An 18,709-nucleotide genomic window follows, 5' to 3' on the forward strand; every position below is an offset into this window, starting at 1 on the left:
GGTGGATCACAAGGTCAAGAGATCGAGACCATCCTGGGCAACATGGTGGAACCCCGTCTCTACTAAAAATACAAAAAATTAGCTGGGCATGGTGGCGCGTGTCTGTAATCCCAGCTACTCAGGAGGCTGAGGCAGGAGAATTGCTTGAATCCAGGAGGCGGAGGTTGCGGTGAGCCGAGATCGTGCCATTGCACTCCAGCCTGGGTAACAAGAGCGAAACTCCGTCTCAAAAAAAAAAAAAAAAAAAAAAAAAAATACAAAAAATTAGCTTGGCATGGTGGGATGTGCCTGTAATCCCAGCTACTCAGGAGGCTGAGGCAGGAGAATTGCTTGAACCCAGGAGGCGGAGGTTGTGGTGAGCCGAGATCGCGCCATTGCACTCCAGCTTGGGTAACGAGCGAAACTCCGTCTCAAAAAAAAAAAAAAACAAAAAAAAACATTGAGACTGCCTAGTTTAATCCTGAATAACTGTATCGGAAAGACTTGAGTTTATTTGGAAATGTGCAGTTTTTCTACTACACATTAAAATTTAGCTATTAAAAATCATTGTTTTATTATCAGCAGACCCATTTATACTTTATGGGGAACCTACATACTATTACCACCACTCTTCATAATAAAAATATTTGTAAAATATAAGAAATACTCCCCTGAGCTGATCATTTGCCTATTCTAGAGCCTTACCTGCAAAATGGATAGGAGTGTCCCTGGTTAAGTTACCCAGTTTTACTGGAGCCTCCTTTGGACTGTAATTTGGGGATAATTATTCCTACTTTGCATACATTTGGTAAGATTAGAAGTCATACATACGTTAATTCCAGCATCCGAACTTAGTGATAGCAGCTGTTTTAAAGCCTGTAGTACGTGCCATCATACAACATGCAAATTCCAAACTTGGGGAGAAGAAACCCTACTGCAGTCCACACACATCGGCCAGCATCTGGCTGCTTGCTTTGTGCCCAGTGCCGTGCAGGGTTCTTTCCATGCGTTTTCTCCTTTTAGTTTCAAACAGGCCTATGACATAGGTGCCATCCTGCTCATTTTCCAAAAAGAAAATGGGCTTGAGGAGGTTGAGTGGTTTGCCAGCGTGGCTCTGCTGTTCATCACACTGCAGTCCCCGTGGGTTTGAACCGGCATTCAACCCCCCAGAACCTTCCTCCTAGGCTGTATTATTTTTACATGGCCCTGACTATGGACTCCAGCTCCAGGCTGGCCAGGCACCTGTTTCATTACCAAGTTGGGGGACCAGTTCTCCTCACACATCACATTGCTCCTCTCCATTTCTCCCAAAGGCTCAGCACAGCCGCCACCCCCGTTTCCCAGTGGATTAAGTTGCCTCGGTGTTTGCCTTTCATGATGGCGTTAAAACATAATGTTAAACATTCCACATCACTACCTTACCTCCCCAGGATAAGCCTATTTTTGTACCATCTACTGCCCCATAATACTCCACACATAAGGCACAGAATATATTCTTAGATTTAAGTAAGCCATACAGGGAAGCAGCTGTCATGCTAAAGAAAACCATTTAATTTAATTGCCAGTTGATAGCAGCAGCTGAGGCCATATGCAGAGGAACTGCCACATGCAACCTGGAACTGTCTGTAGGAGCTGAGCACAGTATAATGATCGCGGATTTTCCACAGACTCGAGCTTTTGCTTTTATGTACATTTTGCTCTCGTTTTATGGGTAACTCGTTTCTGCCAGTCTGCCTCCAATCCTGTTGTATTTTTAGTAGCTCGTTCACTTACAGGATACAAAAGAAAAGCTTATATGCCACAGGCTACTTGTTCACCTCATGGGAACCAGAATCCCATAGTAAGACCATTGAGCGTCTTCACCTGGTCATAGGTTAGTTTTTATTAAGTCCTCTACCAGTTGAGTCTTCCTGCACGTACTGGCATAATGGCCTGGTCTTTGACACAAAAACAGAAAAAGTGAATGGCATGACTTTATAAATTCAGATTTTGAGAGAAAACCTGTCTAGGGAACCATAGGAGATAGCCACCTTTCTGAGGACTTGAGTGCATTCTGCTCATTAGTGAAGCTTAGCTTCTTTCAGGCATCCAAGCCCAGCCTCACAACCCCAGAGAGCAAGGCTCGCCTTTCAAAGGCACATAAAAGCAACTGTACAGGAAAGTCAAGGGTTCTGCCTTTCTTACCCGTCATCCCGATAAAACTATTCTCTTGCAGAATGGAGACTGCAAACCTCAGGACAGTTTAGAAGTTATGAGAAGGTATCACCAAACATGATTTTTCTTTCTTCCTGATAAACTAGAAGATAGCAGAAAAAAGAACCAGGTGCTTCATTCTCTCCCTTAACCATAGTCCGCCCTCCTGCCAAAAAAGAATCTTAAGGACCTTATCTACAAGTAACTGAGGAGAAATAGTAGGCAACAAAGCGGGAAATGACTATTCCTTTTAAAGGAACAGTCTCGTCCAGCAGGAGATGCCCACAGGATGGGGTGGCTGAGACACTGCCTTGTGACATTTGGCTTCCACTATCCCCCCATTCTCTCCTAATTCACTCTCATCTGCTGCAGTAAAGGAGTCATTCTCCAGCTCCCTGATCACTCCTTGCCCTCCCAGCTCTCAGCCAAGCACTAACCCAGCCCTGTGGGGCTCCTTCACCCACCCTGTGACACTGGCCCTGCCCTTGACCCCTGATCCCCCGGCAGAAGAAGAGGTACTCTCAGGGACAGGGGCTTGCAAGCTTCCACAGCAGAAACAGGAGGTGCCGAATGCTGGGGCCTGTTGACAAGCTGCAGATAAAGTGAAGTCTCGAGGAAACACCTACCGCAGATAGTCCCTCTGTGTAGACACTGACTTCACAGAGGGCCGGGGCGCTGGCCACATCTTCAGGGAGAAACCAGGGTTCACGATGCCTTTAGTTACAGTTTTAAGTGCCAAAAGCATACCTTTCAATGAAAGTTAGAAATGGGTTTGTCACTTTCCCGCAGTCCCGCAGATGGCCTCCGACCTACTTTCAAAGGCCCCCTCAGAACCATCAGGGACTGCCTTCCTTCCAGCCATTACCCTCCCATCAGCGGCCCCAGAGCTCAGTGGCTGCCCCAGTGCTGGCACTGTCTGGCCTCTGTCACAGTTAAATGGGTCTCCGACATTCAGTCATCTAGACCAGGAGTCAGCAAGCTTTTTCTATAGAACACCAAACAGAACATATTTTATACTCCGCAGGACGCTGAGTTTCTGTTGCAACGCTGGACTAGCCATGGCCCTGTTCCAAGAAAACCCTTTATGAGCACTGGAATTAATTTCACATGACACAATATTTGGATTTTCCTTCCACTTTTTAAAAATCATTCTTAGCCCCTCACCTGTACAAAGACAGGCAGTGGGCTGGACTTGGCCCACAGATCGGAGTTTCCCAACCCCTGACGTAGGCACTCATTAACACTTGGTGTCCATAGGGAGTGTGTCTCTCTCCATAGGGACTGGGCCAGCCCTGATTCCAGAAACCAGCTAGCAGAAGGAAAGCCTCCAGCTGGTCAACAAAGAAGTCCTACCCTTCCCACAGCAGAGATTCTAGATATCGGAGGAGTCTGGGAGGAACAGCCATATATATGTGCCCGACATGCATGATGACATGCCTTTCAAAGGAGAGTGAGGGTTCACAGGGAGCCATGCGGTGCTGCTGGTGAGCTTCCTTGGGGAGCAGAAAGGAGTGGGAATAGAGGGAGGAGGCATGGCGATGTGCCTGCCTGCACTCACCTTCGTATAACTCGGGTTGAATAAAAGATTCATCTTGGGACTAAGGGAAGTGGAGAGAGAGGGATGATTACAGCCCAGCTCTCGCCCTCCCATCTTCTGCTCATTAACATGCTCTGCGCCAGCCTGCTGCAGATTTCATATTTCAGAACCCTGTAGGGAAGGCACCCTCCCCTAGCCAGGGCGCGAGGGAGAATTACGGAGGACTGGGGAGAAATGGGCATTAAGTGTTTCTACTCTTACTGCTAGAACAGTTTGTGAAAAGATCAGCACGCATCCCCAGCATGACCACACATTAAGAGGATGGGGTTTGGCTGGCCGAGGTGGCTCAGACCTGTAATCCCAACACTTTGGGAAGCCGAGGTGGGAGGATCACCTGAGGTCGGGAGTTTGATACCAGCCTGACCAATATGGAGAAACCCTGTCTCTACCAAAAATACAAAATTAGCCGGGCATGGTGGCACATGTCCGTAATCCCAGCTCTCAGGAAGCCTGAGAATCGCTTGAACCCGGGAGGCGGAGGTTGCAGTGAGCCAATATGGTGCCATTGCACTCCAGCCTGGGCAACAAGAGTGAAACTCCATCTCAAAAAAAATTAAAAGGCTGGGTGCGGTGGTTCACGCCTGTAATCCCAGTACTTTGGGAGGCCGAGACGGGTGGATCACGAGGTCAAGAGATCGAGACCATCCTGGTCAACATGGTGAAACCCTGTCTCTACTAAAAATATAAAACTTAGCTGGGCATGATGGCGCACACCTGTAGTCCCAGCTACTCGGGAGGCTGAGGCAGGAGAATTGCTTGAACCCAGGAGGCGGAGGTTGTGGTGAGCCAATATTGTGCCATTGCACTCCAGCCTGGGCAACAAGAGTGAAACTCCATCTCAAAAAAAATTAAAAGGCTGGGTGCGGTGGCTCACGCCTGTAATCCCAGTACTTTGGGAGGCCGAGACGGGTGGATCACGAGGTCAAGAGATCGAGACCATCCTGGTCAACATGGTGAAACCCCGTCTCTGCTAAAAATACAAAAATTAGCTGGGCATGGTGGTGCACGCCTGTAGTCCCAGCTACTCGGGAGGCTGAGGCAGGAGAATTGCTTGAACCCAGGAGGCGGAGGTTGTGGTGAGTCAATATTGTGCCATTGCACTCCAGCTTGGACAACAAGAGTGAAACTCCATCTCAAAAAAAAAATGTAAAAAAAAAAAAGGATGGATTAGAGTTCTGAGATCACCAGGGTCAGGCAGCAGTGCCAGGCAAATACTGGGGGTGGATGCTTGCCAGATGCTTCATTTTCCACCATGGACCAGCGAAGGTCTGGAAGATCTAGAACTGGAAGGCCAGGCCCGGCACTCATGGGAGTTGGTAACTGAGGGAATCATACTTACCAAGCAAATTGGCACTTGGGTCCCTTTGGGCAAAAGCCAACTAAATAGTTGAGACACATTATTCTGGAGACATGGTGGTATTTACAGAGGACCTGCTGGGCAAAGAGAAAGTGACAAGAAGGATCTGCCTCAGCAGGAGGGGAAAGCACACATGGGAAGGGTGTGGACGATCACAGTGGCTTCGCTTCATAAGGGTGCATCAATCTTCCCGTCCTTAAGCACCCACGTCTAGCCATGAGACTGGGATGGGGAAAGGGAATCTTGGAATGTGCTGGAGCAGGTGACAGCTGGCAAGTCCTGAAACAGAGTCGGAGTGTCACAGACATGCCGTGTCCTGGAGGACTTGCGTGCTGTGAACTGTACTTTGTTGCCTTCTATTTACCTGAGAAAAAGTTAACCTGGTTGGGTGCGGTGGCTCACACCTGTAATCCCAGTACTTTGGGAGGCCAAGGTGGGTGGATCACTTTAGCCCAGGAGTTTGAAACTAGCCTGGGCAATGTGACAAGACCCCGTCTCTGCTAAAAATACAAAAATCAGCTGGGCATGGTCGGGCACACCTGTAATCCCAGCTACTTGGGAGGCCAAGGCAGGAGAATTGCTTGAACCTGGGAGGTGGAGCTTGCCATGAGCCAAGATCGCATCACTGCATTCCAGCCTGGGTGACAGAAAGAAAAGAAAAAGCTAAACCCAGAATCCTACTGATCCTCTCTGCAGCTCTTGCCCCCGCCTAGACCCCGAAAACCAGCAGCACTAAGAACTCAGTAAGAAAAGCCTATCTGAGGCTGGGTGTGGAGGCTCACGCCTATAATCCCAACACTTTGGGAGGTTGAGGTGGGCAGATCACAAAGTCAGGAATTTGAGACAAGCCTGGCCAACATGGTGAAACTCTGTCACTACTAAAAATACAAAAATCAGTTGGGTGTGATGGAGGGTACCTGTAATCCCAGCTACTCTGGAGGCTGAGACAGGAGAATCGCTTGAACCCAGGAAGTGGAGGTTGCAGTGAGGCAAGACCGCAACACTGCACTCCAGCCTGGTAAACAGAGCAAGACTCCATCTCAAAAAAAAAAAAAAAAAAGGAAAAGAAACACCTATCTGAAGACACAGGAGAGGGAGAAGCCTGGTTGCTTAGGGCATGGGAACCCTGCTGGGGGGAGCTGCCTCTGAAATTTGTCTGGCAGCAATGGGAAAGGTAGGAAGAACGTGCTTAAGTAACACTCAGGATCCCCCAGGTGGGTCAGTGGAATGAAGAACGCATATGAACTGAGTGTCTCCTGTGGGCCTTGTCCTGTGTCAAGGGCTTCCTGTGGTTGAGTGACTTGGAGAAGGGCATGCAGCCGATACGTGATGAAGGTAGGATTTGAACCCAAGTCAACCTGCCCCCAAGAAGGCTGTTTGTGTCCCCACACCAGGCTGTGTTTTGTCTGTCACAGCAGAACTTGAGAACTACAGAAAGGCCTTCTGGTGGGGTTTCAACGAGGCACAGCCTCATCAGAAAAACAGTCCCTCCCTGCTGGAAGCCCCCACCCTGATGACCACAGCCCCTAGTGCTCCCTGGCTTTCGAGGCCTCACCATCCTTGCAGAAACCTTGGTCATACCAAGGACAGTCCCGGGACTTGAGAGCTGGCTTCACATGGAGGAAGGGACACTCGTTGCTGCTGCAGTCACCCGAAAATCCCAGCACTCTCTGTAGAAGCAGTTTCTCTTTGTGGCCAATTTCAATGTCTCCAAATCAGATTGACCTTGCTCCTCATAGAAACAGAAGACACTGCCTTTTCTTTTGAGAGTCACCAGCTTTTTGAAGGTGGTAAGGTATGTCTAATCCTTCCTGCAGTCTAAAAAAGGGGCTGGGCACAGTGGCTGTAATCCCAGCACTTTGGGAGGCTGAGGTGGGTGGATCACAAGGTCAGGAGTTCAAGACCAGCCTGGCCAAGATGGTGAAAACCCATCTCTACTAAAACTACAAAAATTAGCCAGGCGTGATGGTGGGTGCCTGTAATCCAAGCTACTCAGGAGGCTGAGGCAGAGAATCGCTCAAACCCAGGAGGCAGAGGTTGCAGTGAGCTAAAATCACTCCCTGCATTCCAGCCTGGGTGACAGAGCGAGACTCCATCCAAAAAAAAAAAAAAGGGAGGGGGGAAGCGGGGATGGATCGCAGTCCTATTTGCTAGGCAGAGCATGGTCTGAATATACACCTCTGGAAGAGGAAGAGTGGGGGCAGGACCCCAGATGGAGAAGCAAGCACTGGACCCGAAGGCAGTTAGAAGCTAGCAGGAAAGGCCGGGCGCGGTGGCTCAAGCCTGTAATCCCAGCACTTTGGGAGGCCGAGGAGGGTGGATCACAAGGTCAAGAGATCGAGACCATCCTGGTCAACATGGTGAAACCCCGTCTCTACTAAAAATACAAAAAATTAGCTGGGCATGGTGGCGCATGCCTGTAATCCCAGCTACTCGGGAGGCTGAGGCAGGAGAATTGCCTGAACCCAGGAGGCGGAGGTTGCGGTGAGCTGAGATTGCGCCATTGCACTCCAGCCTGGGTAACAAGAGCAAAACTCCGTCTCAAAAAAAAAAAAAAAAGAAGCTAGCAGGAGCAGGGAGGGCTGAGAAGATATGCGCCATTAAGTGGAGATATTTCCACGTCACTGTAACTGAAGCTCCCTCTTCATCTTTGCTGCAAAACCCATGCTGCCTCAGAGCCTAGGGAAGCTGTTCCCCTTGGTGGAAACGCCAGGAAAAGCAGAGCACTGGGGATGCCAGGAAAAGTGGGCACAGGGATGAAAAGAAACACTCCGCAGAGTGGGCACCTGCAGTTACACAGCCTGCACTGTCATCTGCGTGGATTAGACCAAGGCTCAGGCTTACTGTATCTCCTACAAGGAGCCCTGCAGGCCCAGGTTACTCAGGTGTCATTTTAAGAGCCCTCTTAGGTTTCTCTTAGGAAGAAAGCTCTGAAGGAAGCACGGGGAAGGTTCAACCCACTTTCACTTCATTCGAGTTGAAGAATTCATGAATCTTTCCAGCTTCATCCTCCTTAATGTCTACAACTTAGTGCTTTTCAGAGCTGAAGGAGTATCACAGTGTCTATTCCACTGATTTTCAAATTGCTCCAAGCAGATCTATTTTATATGCTGGGCCTCTGCAGAGCAAGGTTTCACCTAAAGGAGAGGTGTACCCCTAGGCCAGGCACAGTGGCTCATGCCTGTAATTCCCGCTTTGGGAGACTGAGGTGGGCGATCCTCAGGACTACCTCAGTCAGGAGTTTGAGCTTGGCCAACGTGTTGAAACCCCATCTCTACTAAAAATATAAAAATTAGGTGTGGTGGCACATGCCTGTAATCCCATCTATTTGGGAGGCTGAGGTGGGAGAATCGCTTGAACCCAGGAGGCAGAGGTTGCATTGCAGTGAGCTAGAGACTGCACCACTGCACGCCAGCCTGAGTGACAGAGCTGTCCCAAAAAAGAAGAACAAGAAAGGAGGAGGAAGAAGAGGAGTACCCCTGACTCCTAAGAGTTTAAAGCCACCATTCTTTCCCAGCCTTTCAGTTCACAGAGGACAACGCCAGGGCTCAGAGAGAGGGAAATGCCACATCCATTTCATTCAGCCTCCTCACCTTCATGAAAGATTCATTTGCTCATCATCAGTGTAAAGCACTGGGCAGAGTGCTGACTCTGGGCTTGAGCTTTCTAATGAATCAAAGTGACATCACCCCCCAGGTGATGCTGACCGGCATTTGACTGATGGAGAGAACAGGACGTCATCGACACTGGTTGCCGTTCGGCTGGGTGCACGTCTCTGGATCCCTGGCCTGGCCAGCAGGTGGCAGCAGCACCTCAGCCTTCGGTCAGCCTATCAGCGACCCCGGACACCAGGCCCTTCCAGTGACTCCCACTCCCACACCTCCGCGACAACAGGCCGATTCCAATTAGAGCGATCGTCACTTTGATATTCGAAAGACATATGCGTTCATTTACTTACTGTAAGACCGTGGGTTACATCTTGTAATCACAGGCTTCCAAGTCTGTCCCCTACTCACTGGAGTTCCTTGCGGGCCGAAGGGTGCCTGGTTTCTGTTCCTGTATCCACGCCCAGGAGCATCTGATCCCCAAACAAAAACCCAGGGCTACTGAGGGGATTACTAAATAGGTGGCATTTTATAAATAAAGTCACTGAATTTTAGGCAGTGACCAAGGGGAGCTTGGATCAACATTGTCCCTTCAGGGGAGACATGGGGGCAGCTCCCAGGAGCAGGTAGGAAATGGACTGAGCCCGGGAGGGCCTGTGACTGGCCTCCTTCTCAGGTACCCAGGACCCTCCCATTGGCACGAACGAGGAACAGCCGCTGGAGGGGGCCTGAAGCTGGCTCCAGCCACATTTGGAAGCCAAGCCTCCCGAGTCAGGGGTGGCCAGGGGATGTCTTCTGGCAGGTCACTCTTTTCGGAATACAGTTTCAAAACCACTGGACTGGATAATCTGTAAGGCTCCTTCCAGCTCTGAAAGCTCTGAGCTGTAGAACTGTATTGTGAAAGATGAGAGTCACAGATTCCTTTCTTAAGTAAGGGGGAAAGTGGTTGCAGCTGCCCCGTCAATAGCCCCTTGATTAAAAGGACAAAGGAGGCCAGATGCAGTGGCTCACGCCTGTAATCCAAACACTTTGGAGGCCAAAGTGGGTGGATCACCTGAGGTCGGGAGTTCAAGACCAGCCTGATCAACATGGTGAAACCCCCGTCTTTAAAAATAAATAAATAAATAAATAAATAAAGGACAAAGGAGGCCAGATGCAGTGGCTCACACCTCTAATCCCAGCACTTTGGGAGGCTGAGGTGGGTGGATCACCTGAGGTCAGGAGTTCAAGGCCAGCCTGCCCAACATGGTGAAACCCCATCTCTACTAAAAACACAAAAATTAGCCGGGCATAGTGGTGGGTACCTGTAATCTCAGCTACCTGGGAGGCTGAAGCAGGAGAGTCACTTGAACTGGGGAGGTGGAGGTTGCAGTGAGTCAAGATCATGCCACTGTACTCCAGCCTGGGGGACAGAGCAAGACCCTGTCTCAAATAAATTGAAAGGACAAAGGACACCTTGAAGCCAGAGGGAGGCAAGAGGCCGATCTGGGCTTGACCACACAAGATGATTTTAGGAGCTGGACTTCTGAACCTCATGGTTTTATGTTTACAGTTACCTTTGATTTCCAACAAGTGACGCTAGTTCTTTATTTGTGGAAACAATGCAAAGTTTCTTCTAAAGAAAGAGTTAAAGCAGTAAGACAGTTGGAAAAGCAGACAGCGCCGCAGGGGCTTTGAGGGCACAGCAGGCATCATGAATGTGGCTCTGAAGGCCTGATGGTCAGGAAGTTGTAGCCCAGGCCTGAGAGAGTTCGTCTGAGACTTTCCAAATAGTTGGGGTGGGTGTGTGATGAGCCAGGGCTGGGGAGAGAAACCATCCCCTCTTCGCTTTGGGGGGTAACTGGTACGCACCTTGAACCTGGTGGGGCGGTGAAGGACAGGGGCTGCAGGGTGCACTTCGGGTTGTTTAGGGGTTTGGAGACCAGGCACCCGAGCCTCCGACAGGTCTATGTGGCCTCCAGGGACATGTCTGGCCTCCTCTGTGTGCCCTCTCCTCCAGAAACCTTCTTCCCATCTCACAGCCCACACTGCCACCCTGCAGGGTGAGGGGCTGCGCCAGGAAGAGCCTTACCGAAGGCGGAGCGGCAGCAGCACTCGGGCGTCCTGGGGAGGCCACACTGCTGCAGGAACTTGCGGGGGTCGCCCTTGCACAGCCCCCGGAGCCAGTGCTTACATACCCCTGTCTTCTCCCCTCGGTCATGCTGGAAGGGGCAGAATTTCCCTGGAGACGCCAAAGCACCCAGCTGGGAGGCCCCTTATCCACAGCCTGGCCCACCCGGCTCAGCCCTCCAGGGGATTCCGCAGGAGGGTACTGGACCCAGTCTCCCACTGGCTCCCCCCTTATCCCTTCACCTGGACCCTGTAGGGTTTAGAACCAGGGGCCAAGGCAGCATGAAGGGCAAGCTCTTCTTTTTGAGACAGAGTCTCGCTCTGTTGCCCAGGCTGGAGTGCAGTGGCACGGCCTGGGCTCACCGAAACCTCCACCTCCTGGGTTCAAGTGATTCTCCTGCCTCAGCCTCCCAAGTAGCTGGAATTACAGGCATGCACCACCACACCTAGCTAATTTTTGTATTTTTAGTAGAGATGGGGTTTCACCATGTTGGCCAGGCTGATCTCAAACTCCTGATCTCAGGTGATCCATCCGCCTCGGTTTTCCAAAGTGCTGGGATTACAGGCATGGGCCACCATTTTTTTTTTTTTTTTTTTTTTTTGAGACGGAGTTTCGTTTTTGTTACCCAGGCTGGAGTGCAATGGCACGATCTCGGCTCACCGCAACCTCCGCCTCCTGGGCTCCGGCAATTCTCCTGCCTCAGCCTCCTGAGTAGCTGGGATTACAGGCACGCGCCACCATGCCCAGCTAATTTTTGTATTTTTAGTAGAGACGGGGGTTTCACCATGTTGACCAGGATGGTCTCGATCTCTCGACCTCGTGATCCACCCGCCTCGGCCTCCCAAAGTGCTGGGATTACAGGCTTGAGCCACCGCGCCCGGCCGAGCAAGCTCTTCTTAATGCACAGCCGTTTCCACTACCACACCTTTGCCCATCCTTCCCTTCTGCCTGGTGTGCCATGTCCTTCTCCTGGGGAAGCACCTGGGCTCAGAACAGCGGCCTCCTTTTCATTCCCACATAGCCTAAGACCCCCCTCTCATCCTGCCAAGGAGCAGGGCTGGGCTTTCCAGCTTGGAATCGCCACCCCCAGCCCAGCCCCTGGCACATAGTAAGTGCTCATTAAGGGCCTGCTGAATTCCCATCTTTAAAAACACCAAATGTTACGCTTCCTGATTCCAGAGACCTAACAGGGTGACAGAAGAGCCAACTTTGTAACGATTTACAAGGAATCTTCCATGGAAATGTTACATGTAACTGATTTATCATCTTCACTCAAGCCTGCATTGCTGTTAGCAGGAAGGACACCTGGTGCCTAAGTTTCTTGCTTTTATTGAGACAGTATCTTACTTTGTTGGCCAGGCTGGGGTACAGTGGCATAGTCATGGCGCACTTTAGCCTTGACCTCCTGGACTCAAGTAGTTACCCCATCTCAGCCTCCGCAGTAGCTGGGACTGCAGGCATGCACCACCATACTGAGCTAATTTTTTTTATTTGCTGAAGAGACGGGTTTTGCCACATTGCCCAGGCTGAGTTTCTAAGCAGGACCAGCCTCATGCCTGGCCAGTTCTCTGACATACTTTGGGGATAGGAAAAAAATGGACATACTTTCGTTTTAATTACATTTTTATATTTTGTAGAGACAGGATCTCCCTATGTTGCCCAGGCTGTTCTTGAGCCATTTTCCGGCCTCTGCCTCACGAAAGTGCTGGGATTGCAGGTGTGAGCCAACTCGCCCGGCCAAGGTGCTCTTTTTTAAATAGCCCTACCCTCCCCCTGGCCATGGACTTTCACTAGGAAACTCTGCTCTAGAGACTGGATAGGCTGAGCTGAGGAGACATCTCTCAGCCCACATTTGAGCCTGCAAACTCCTGGGTGCGTGCACAAGGAGCTTCCAGGCTTCCAGGCACAGAATTATTTGACTCACAAAGCACGTCCTAAACTCTTACACCAGCGAGATTTCTTAACCTAAATGTATAGGCAAGTGGCAGGAGGACTGGGAAACCCTAAAATTGGAAGGTAGGTTTTTTGGCAATTGTGTATTTCTTTGGGAAGAGCCTCTATGCGGTCCATGAGCCAGAAGAAAAGCTGAAACCCGAAGGCCGAATGCAGTGACTCACGCCTGTAATCCTAGTGCTTTGGGAGGCCCACGCGGGTGAATCACGAGGTCAGAAGTCCGAGACCAGCCTGGCTAACATGGTGAAACCCCATCTCTACTAAAAATACAGCCAGGCATGGTGGTGGGCACCTGTAATCCCGGCAACAGCTAAGGAGGCTGAGGCAAGAGAATCGCTTGAACCCAGGAGGCGGAGGTTGCAGGGAACCGAGATTGCACCACTGCACTCCGGCCCGGGCAATAGTGCAACACTCTGCCTCTAAATAAATAAATAAATAAACAGAAAAGTTGAAAACCCTTGTATATGAGTCAGGCCTTCCAGAATAGCTGCGTCTAGGAAGAGGGTATTGACCCAAAACCAGGGCAGGAGAGAAGTGGGGGATGCTTTTTGGTAGCATTTCAAAGATGGTGGCCAGCGCTACCTCAGGGCATACGGAATGGATGGGAAATTGACCAGTTTCCAAACTGAGTCAGAGCATAGGACCCAGGGAGAAGGATGCCTCCCCTCTAGCTGGGAGCAAAAGAACATCAAGAGGCTGGGGCCTCCTGGGAATTCTCAGGCCAGAGCTCAGACGCACCCCGACCCCAGCAAGGAAGAAGGAAAGAAACGCGCCTGTCTAGGCAGCCTGGTGACCCTGATGCGGACTTCGAAGACCGCCACAGAGGCTGGAAATCTTGGGGGAGGGGCAGGCTGCTCGGTGGACCCACACACTTGTCCTTTGTATACCTGTAAGTCTAAAATTCTGCTCCACAGCTGGGTGTGGTGGCTCACACCTGTAATCCCAGCACTTCGGGAGGCCCAGGCAGGTGGATCACCTGAGGTGAGGAGTCTGAGACCAGCCTGGCCAACATGGCGAAACCCCATCTCTACTAAAAATGCAATAATTACTTGGGTGTGGTGGCAGGTGCCTGTAGTTCTAGCAACTCGGGAGGCTGAGGCAGGAGAATCGCTTGAACCTGGGAGACAGAGGTTGCAGTGAGTTGAGATCGCGCCACTGCACTCCAGCCTAGACGACACAGACTAGAGACTCCGTCTAAAAATAAACAAACAAAATTCCACTCCATCCCAAATTTCCCTTCCCAGTTTCCCCTCCCTAGGTGCAAATTCGACACCTTATCCCAGGCCAGGCAGAGCCCCTGCTAGGTGTAGCTCAGACAGACCCTCCACTCCCCTGGCACGGGGCCCAGGCCTGCCTGCTAACTCACCTTTCTCCAGAGCCCTTTATGGAAGTCGCACACAGCTGAGCCTGACTCTGGAAGAGACCTCAACCCTTAAACCCCCCACCTCTGAAACAGAGGAGCTAGAGGGGCCCGAGGCTGGGCCCAGGAGCTCAGGGGGCCAGTGTGGCTTCTCTCAATTCACCGTCTCTCTGTGCCTCTTTCTCAGCCTGGAAAATGGGTTCCCCTGAAGCCACAGAAAAGAAAGACAGAGAAGGGGCTGTTGCATCAGAGAGCTGAGCAGAGAGGCCTGTAGAGAGGGTGGGGAGGGACAGTGGCCCCGTCGTCACTCACTGTCCATGCCCTGGAAAGGCAGGAGCCCAGTGCCCTTCTGTGTCTCGACATCCTTCTTGAAGGCGACTGCTCCAGCCCGGCAATGACTTCCTGCCTCCTCCATTTCCTGCTAGGGCTGCGGAAGCTTCCAGAGCCCAGGCAGGTGGGCCCTATATAGCTAGCTCATCAAAGGCCCTTAAGGGGCCAGCATCCAATGCCTCCCCCTTCACCTGGGGTGCCAGTGGCCAGGTGACGGCAGGCGACTCTCCAGCCAGGGCTGTACCGGAGTGGGACCCAGCTGCCTCACCGCACCCACCCAGTGCAGGGGCAGACGCCCCAGGGCCCCTTGCCCCACACTGTTACACAAGGCCCTCTCGGGTGGGGAGGGATTTGCAGAGCTCCACAAACTGCTTATCTGTGCACATTACCAAACACAAACGCGGCATGCACGCAGACATTATCAAACGTGGGTTCATACTTTGTCCATGAAGACACAGCCACAGGTTAGCAAAGAGTTGCACAAACCAACCGCAGCGAGGCTGCTATTCCGCCCGAGCTGGGGGTGGTGGGAGTGTGCAGAGGGAGGGAGCCGTCCCACCTCCTCGTTTCTTCCCATCGGGGAAGGAGTTTCCCTCTGGGACCCCTGACACCCCTTTTCTGGCCTGAGCGACAAGCCCCAGTGAGCTCTTCATGGGAGAGAAGGAAAAAGGAATGAAGAGCAGAGGAATCGGAACAGTCACTTGAATGACGCTTTGTTTACCTCGAACACAATCGCCAGCTTGGCTGGAGGCGAAACCGACCCGAGGCAGGGCGGCCTCCCAGCCAGGATTCCACAGGGCCACCCCAGCGCCACCCCACCCCTGAGAAAGTGCTTTATAAATGAAGTCTCTATGCAAATGTTGTTTTATTATTATTACGCCACCCCAGCCTGCAGGGCTGGGACATCTGAAAATGCTTTCAAAGCAGCAAGTTAGGGCTCTAATTAGACGGGGCTCCTCCTTCCCCCTGCTCTGGCCCCAAACTGGCCTTGCCTCTGACTGGAGCTGCTGTTCTCAGTCACCTTGGCCGTCGATGCCGGTAGAACCAGAACGCAAATGCTGTCCTTTCTGGGTGCCGGGACCCAGCAGGGAGAGGTGGGCATCCCCGCAGGCTCACAGCTGGGCCAACATGAACCAGCCTGCCCTGCCTGTGGCTGTCGCTCCTCGATCTGTTCTTTTGAACTCCAGATCAGAAAAGAAAATAGCTGGAGAGATAGACACCTGGAGCGCAGGTGGGACTGGGAGGGGCAGGGATGAGAGCCAAGAGTTTCCAGAAGCTTGGGCCTCTGACTGCATCTTGGGAGAGGCAGAGGGACCCAGCTCCAGGGCTGCCAGAAAGTGGGGCGGAGGGGGTCCCTGGGGCAGAAACCCTGGCTTCTCTTGGCCTTCGTTGTGTGCGTTGATTAGTAGTCCCAAGAATGCACTCATCTGTCAACACAGGCTCATTAGAGGCTCACACTAGCCTGGCAGGGCAGGCGGGACTGATGAGGAAATCCAGCCCCAGAGAGGCCAAGGGCACGTGGTTTGGGAGGTAATACAGATGGGGTTCAAATCTGGGTCTCTTGATGATTTCCTTCCCTAAACATGCCTGAACGTCTCTGTACTAGGGCCCTACCCTCAGAGACGGCCCCCGTCAAGGAGGGGACATTAGCCATTCACACAATAATGAGATGGAGGGATGAGGGGCCCAGCAGGGCAGGAAGGGGTGGCAGGGAGAGCTCTGAATGGAGACTCATGATGATGGGGAGAGAATGTTCTGGAAGAAGGCCAGCAGTATGAAGGCTGGGGTGTGGAGCAACGTGCAGGCTGAGAAGGCACTCAAGGGTTGGTTTGGCAGAAGTGGGAGTAGAGAGGGGGAATGGGGACAGGGAGGCTGGAGAGCTGGGGCAGGACCCAACTCTGGGAGGCCTGTTGGGATGAGCTTTGTCGGGGAGTGATCATGAAGGCAGCAAAGCCACCGCAGGGCTCGGAGAACAGGACATGGCTCTCTGAGAGATGGTCAGCGGAAGACTGAGCAGCAAGAGGATGACTTTTTTTTTTTTTTTTGAGATGGAGTCTTGCTCTGTCGTCCAGGCTGGAGTGTAGTGGCGCAGTCTCGGTTCACTGCAACCTCCGTCTCCTGGGTTCGAGCGATTCTCCTGCCTCAGCCTCCCGAGTAGCTGAGATTACAGGTGCCCGCCACCACACCTGGCTAATTTTTGGTATTTTTAGTAAAGACAGGGTTTTGCCATATTGGCCAGGCTAGTCTCAAACTCCTGACCTCAGCCTCCCAAAGTGCAGGGATTACACGTATGAGCCACTGTGCCCGGCCTGGGGATGATTCTTTAAAATCATGAGAGTTCTGGGGATAGAGCCCAGAGAGCTGTCTGCTGCTCTGGTGGCCTGCAAGAGTTAATTGATGAGGGCTGAACATGAAGGAGACTCCAGGCTAAGACTCCTTCCTCCATCACCCCAGCTTCTCTCCTCCTCCATCAGCTTCCCACTGGGATGGGAAGCCCCAGGTGCCTGACCAGCAGAGGTGTGTGGTAGGTGTCACGTGGATGAGATCCCTTCTCCCAGTGGGTCATTAGTTGGGCGCACAAACAACGGGGCTTGCATTCATAGTTTTTGCTTATTCAAAATACCTTCTTCAGTGAATTGAACTGGTTACCCAAAAAGTCTAGGTCCAGGCCAGGTGCGGTAGCTCAGACCTGTAGTCCCAGCATTTTGAGAGGCCAACGTGGGAGGATCACTTGAGTCCAGAAGTGCAGGACCAGACTGGGCAACAAAGCAGGACTCCCATCTCTACAAAAAATTTAAAAATTATTAGGTGGGCATGGTGGCGCATGTCTGTAGTTCCAGCTACTCGTCAAGGCTGCAGTGAGCCATGATTGCCCCACTGCACGCCAGCCTGGGTGACAGAGTAAGACCCTATCCCAACAGAAAGAAAGATATGCAGTTTTGGAAGACCTCACCCCTTTTGCAGATGAGCAAACAGACACCCAGAGAAGCTGAGTGACTCTTCAGCTTTGCTGAGGCCAGGGGAGCTGCCGGACCTCACGGCTCTTGAAGTGAACCGGTGTCCACATTGTACAACAATCAAAAGCAGTGCCCCAGCCCTGGGTTGTACCCTCTCAAACCTCACAGTGCCCTCTTCTGTGCCCTGGAGCTTATCCCTAGCACTTGTGTTTTTGTTTATTAATTGATCCCTGGTGCTAAGTGGACACTCAAATCGCTGCACAAACAGAAGCGAGAATTTTTAATCACCATCATTATGAGGCCCTCATTTAGCTCCGGCTGCAAATTTCCTGAATCGTCGTCATCCAGCTCCTTCCCCTTTATTAACACTGTTCTGAAAAGCGGGGGTGGAGGTGGGGGAGCTTTGGAATTCTCTGGCTGCAGGGCCTGGCAAGGTCATCACGCTCGTGCCCCTGGCCTGGGATCCATGGCAGCCAGTGCTTTGCTGGGCAGATCGTGGCCATGCCCACCTTTCTTTTATCTGGAGTGCCTGCCTTCCTCCCCACTGCACACACTGCCTTTATGGCCGTGAAGGTGCAGACAGGGGCATCAGGCAAGCCAGAGTTCAAATCGAGGCTTTGTCAATTACCAGTCTGTATCCTGGGCCAGGCATTTGATCGCCTCTCTGAACCCCAGATTCTGCATCGGTAAAATGGGACCAATGCATACTCTGTCCCTGGAGGACTGAGGATCAGTGAGAAGTACACGTGGGTGCCTGACACAGGGGTCTTTTGTTGTTGTTGTTGTTGTTTTATTTTTGAGACGGAGTCTCACTCTGTTGCCCTGGCTGGAGTGCAGTGGCGAAACCTCGGCTCACTGCAACCTCCGTCTCCTGGGTTCAAGCTGGGATTACAGGCGCCTGCCACCACGCCTGGCTACTTTCTGTATTTTTAGTAGAAACAAGGTTTCACCATGTTGGCCAGGCTGGCCTCAAACTCCTGACCTCAGTTGATCTGCCCACCTCAGCCCAGCAAAGTGCTGGGATTAAAGGCGTGAGCCACTGCACTTGGACCTATCCCTTCTTAAAATTGGTTATTCTTCTGGGCCCCTGGTAAAAGATGCTGTGGGGGAAGGGGTCCCATGATGGTCAGGTACTGCTGGGGGCTACTGTAAGGTCAGGCAGTGATGGCCTGGTAGCCAAGTAGCCACGGGGTCGGAAGGGGCTGGAGGTCAGGAGGGGTGCCCCTCACCCGCAGCTGCTACTGCTCAGTCCCAGAGACAATGAGCCA

Source organism: Saimiri boliviensis, chromosome 17, assembly GCF_048565385.1.
Source record: "Saimiri boliviensis isolate mSaiBol1 chromosome 17, mSaiBol1.pri, whole genome shotgun sequence".
Lineage (NCBI taxonomy): Eukaryota > Metazoa > Chordata > Mammalia > Primates > Cebidae > Saimiri > Saimiri boliviensis.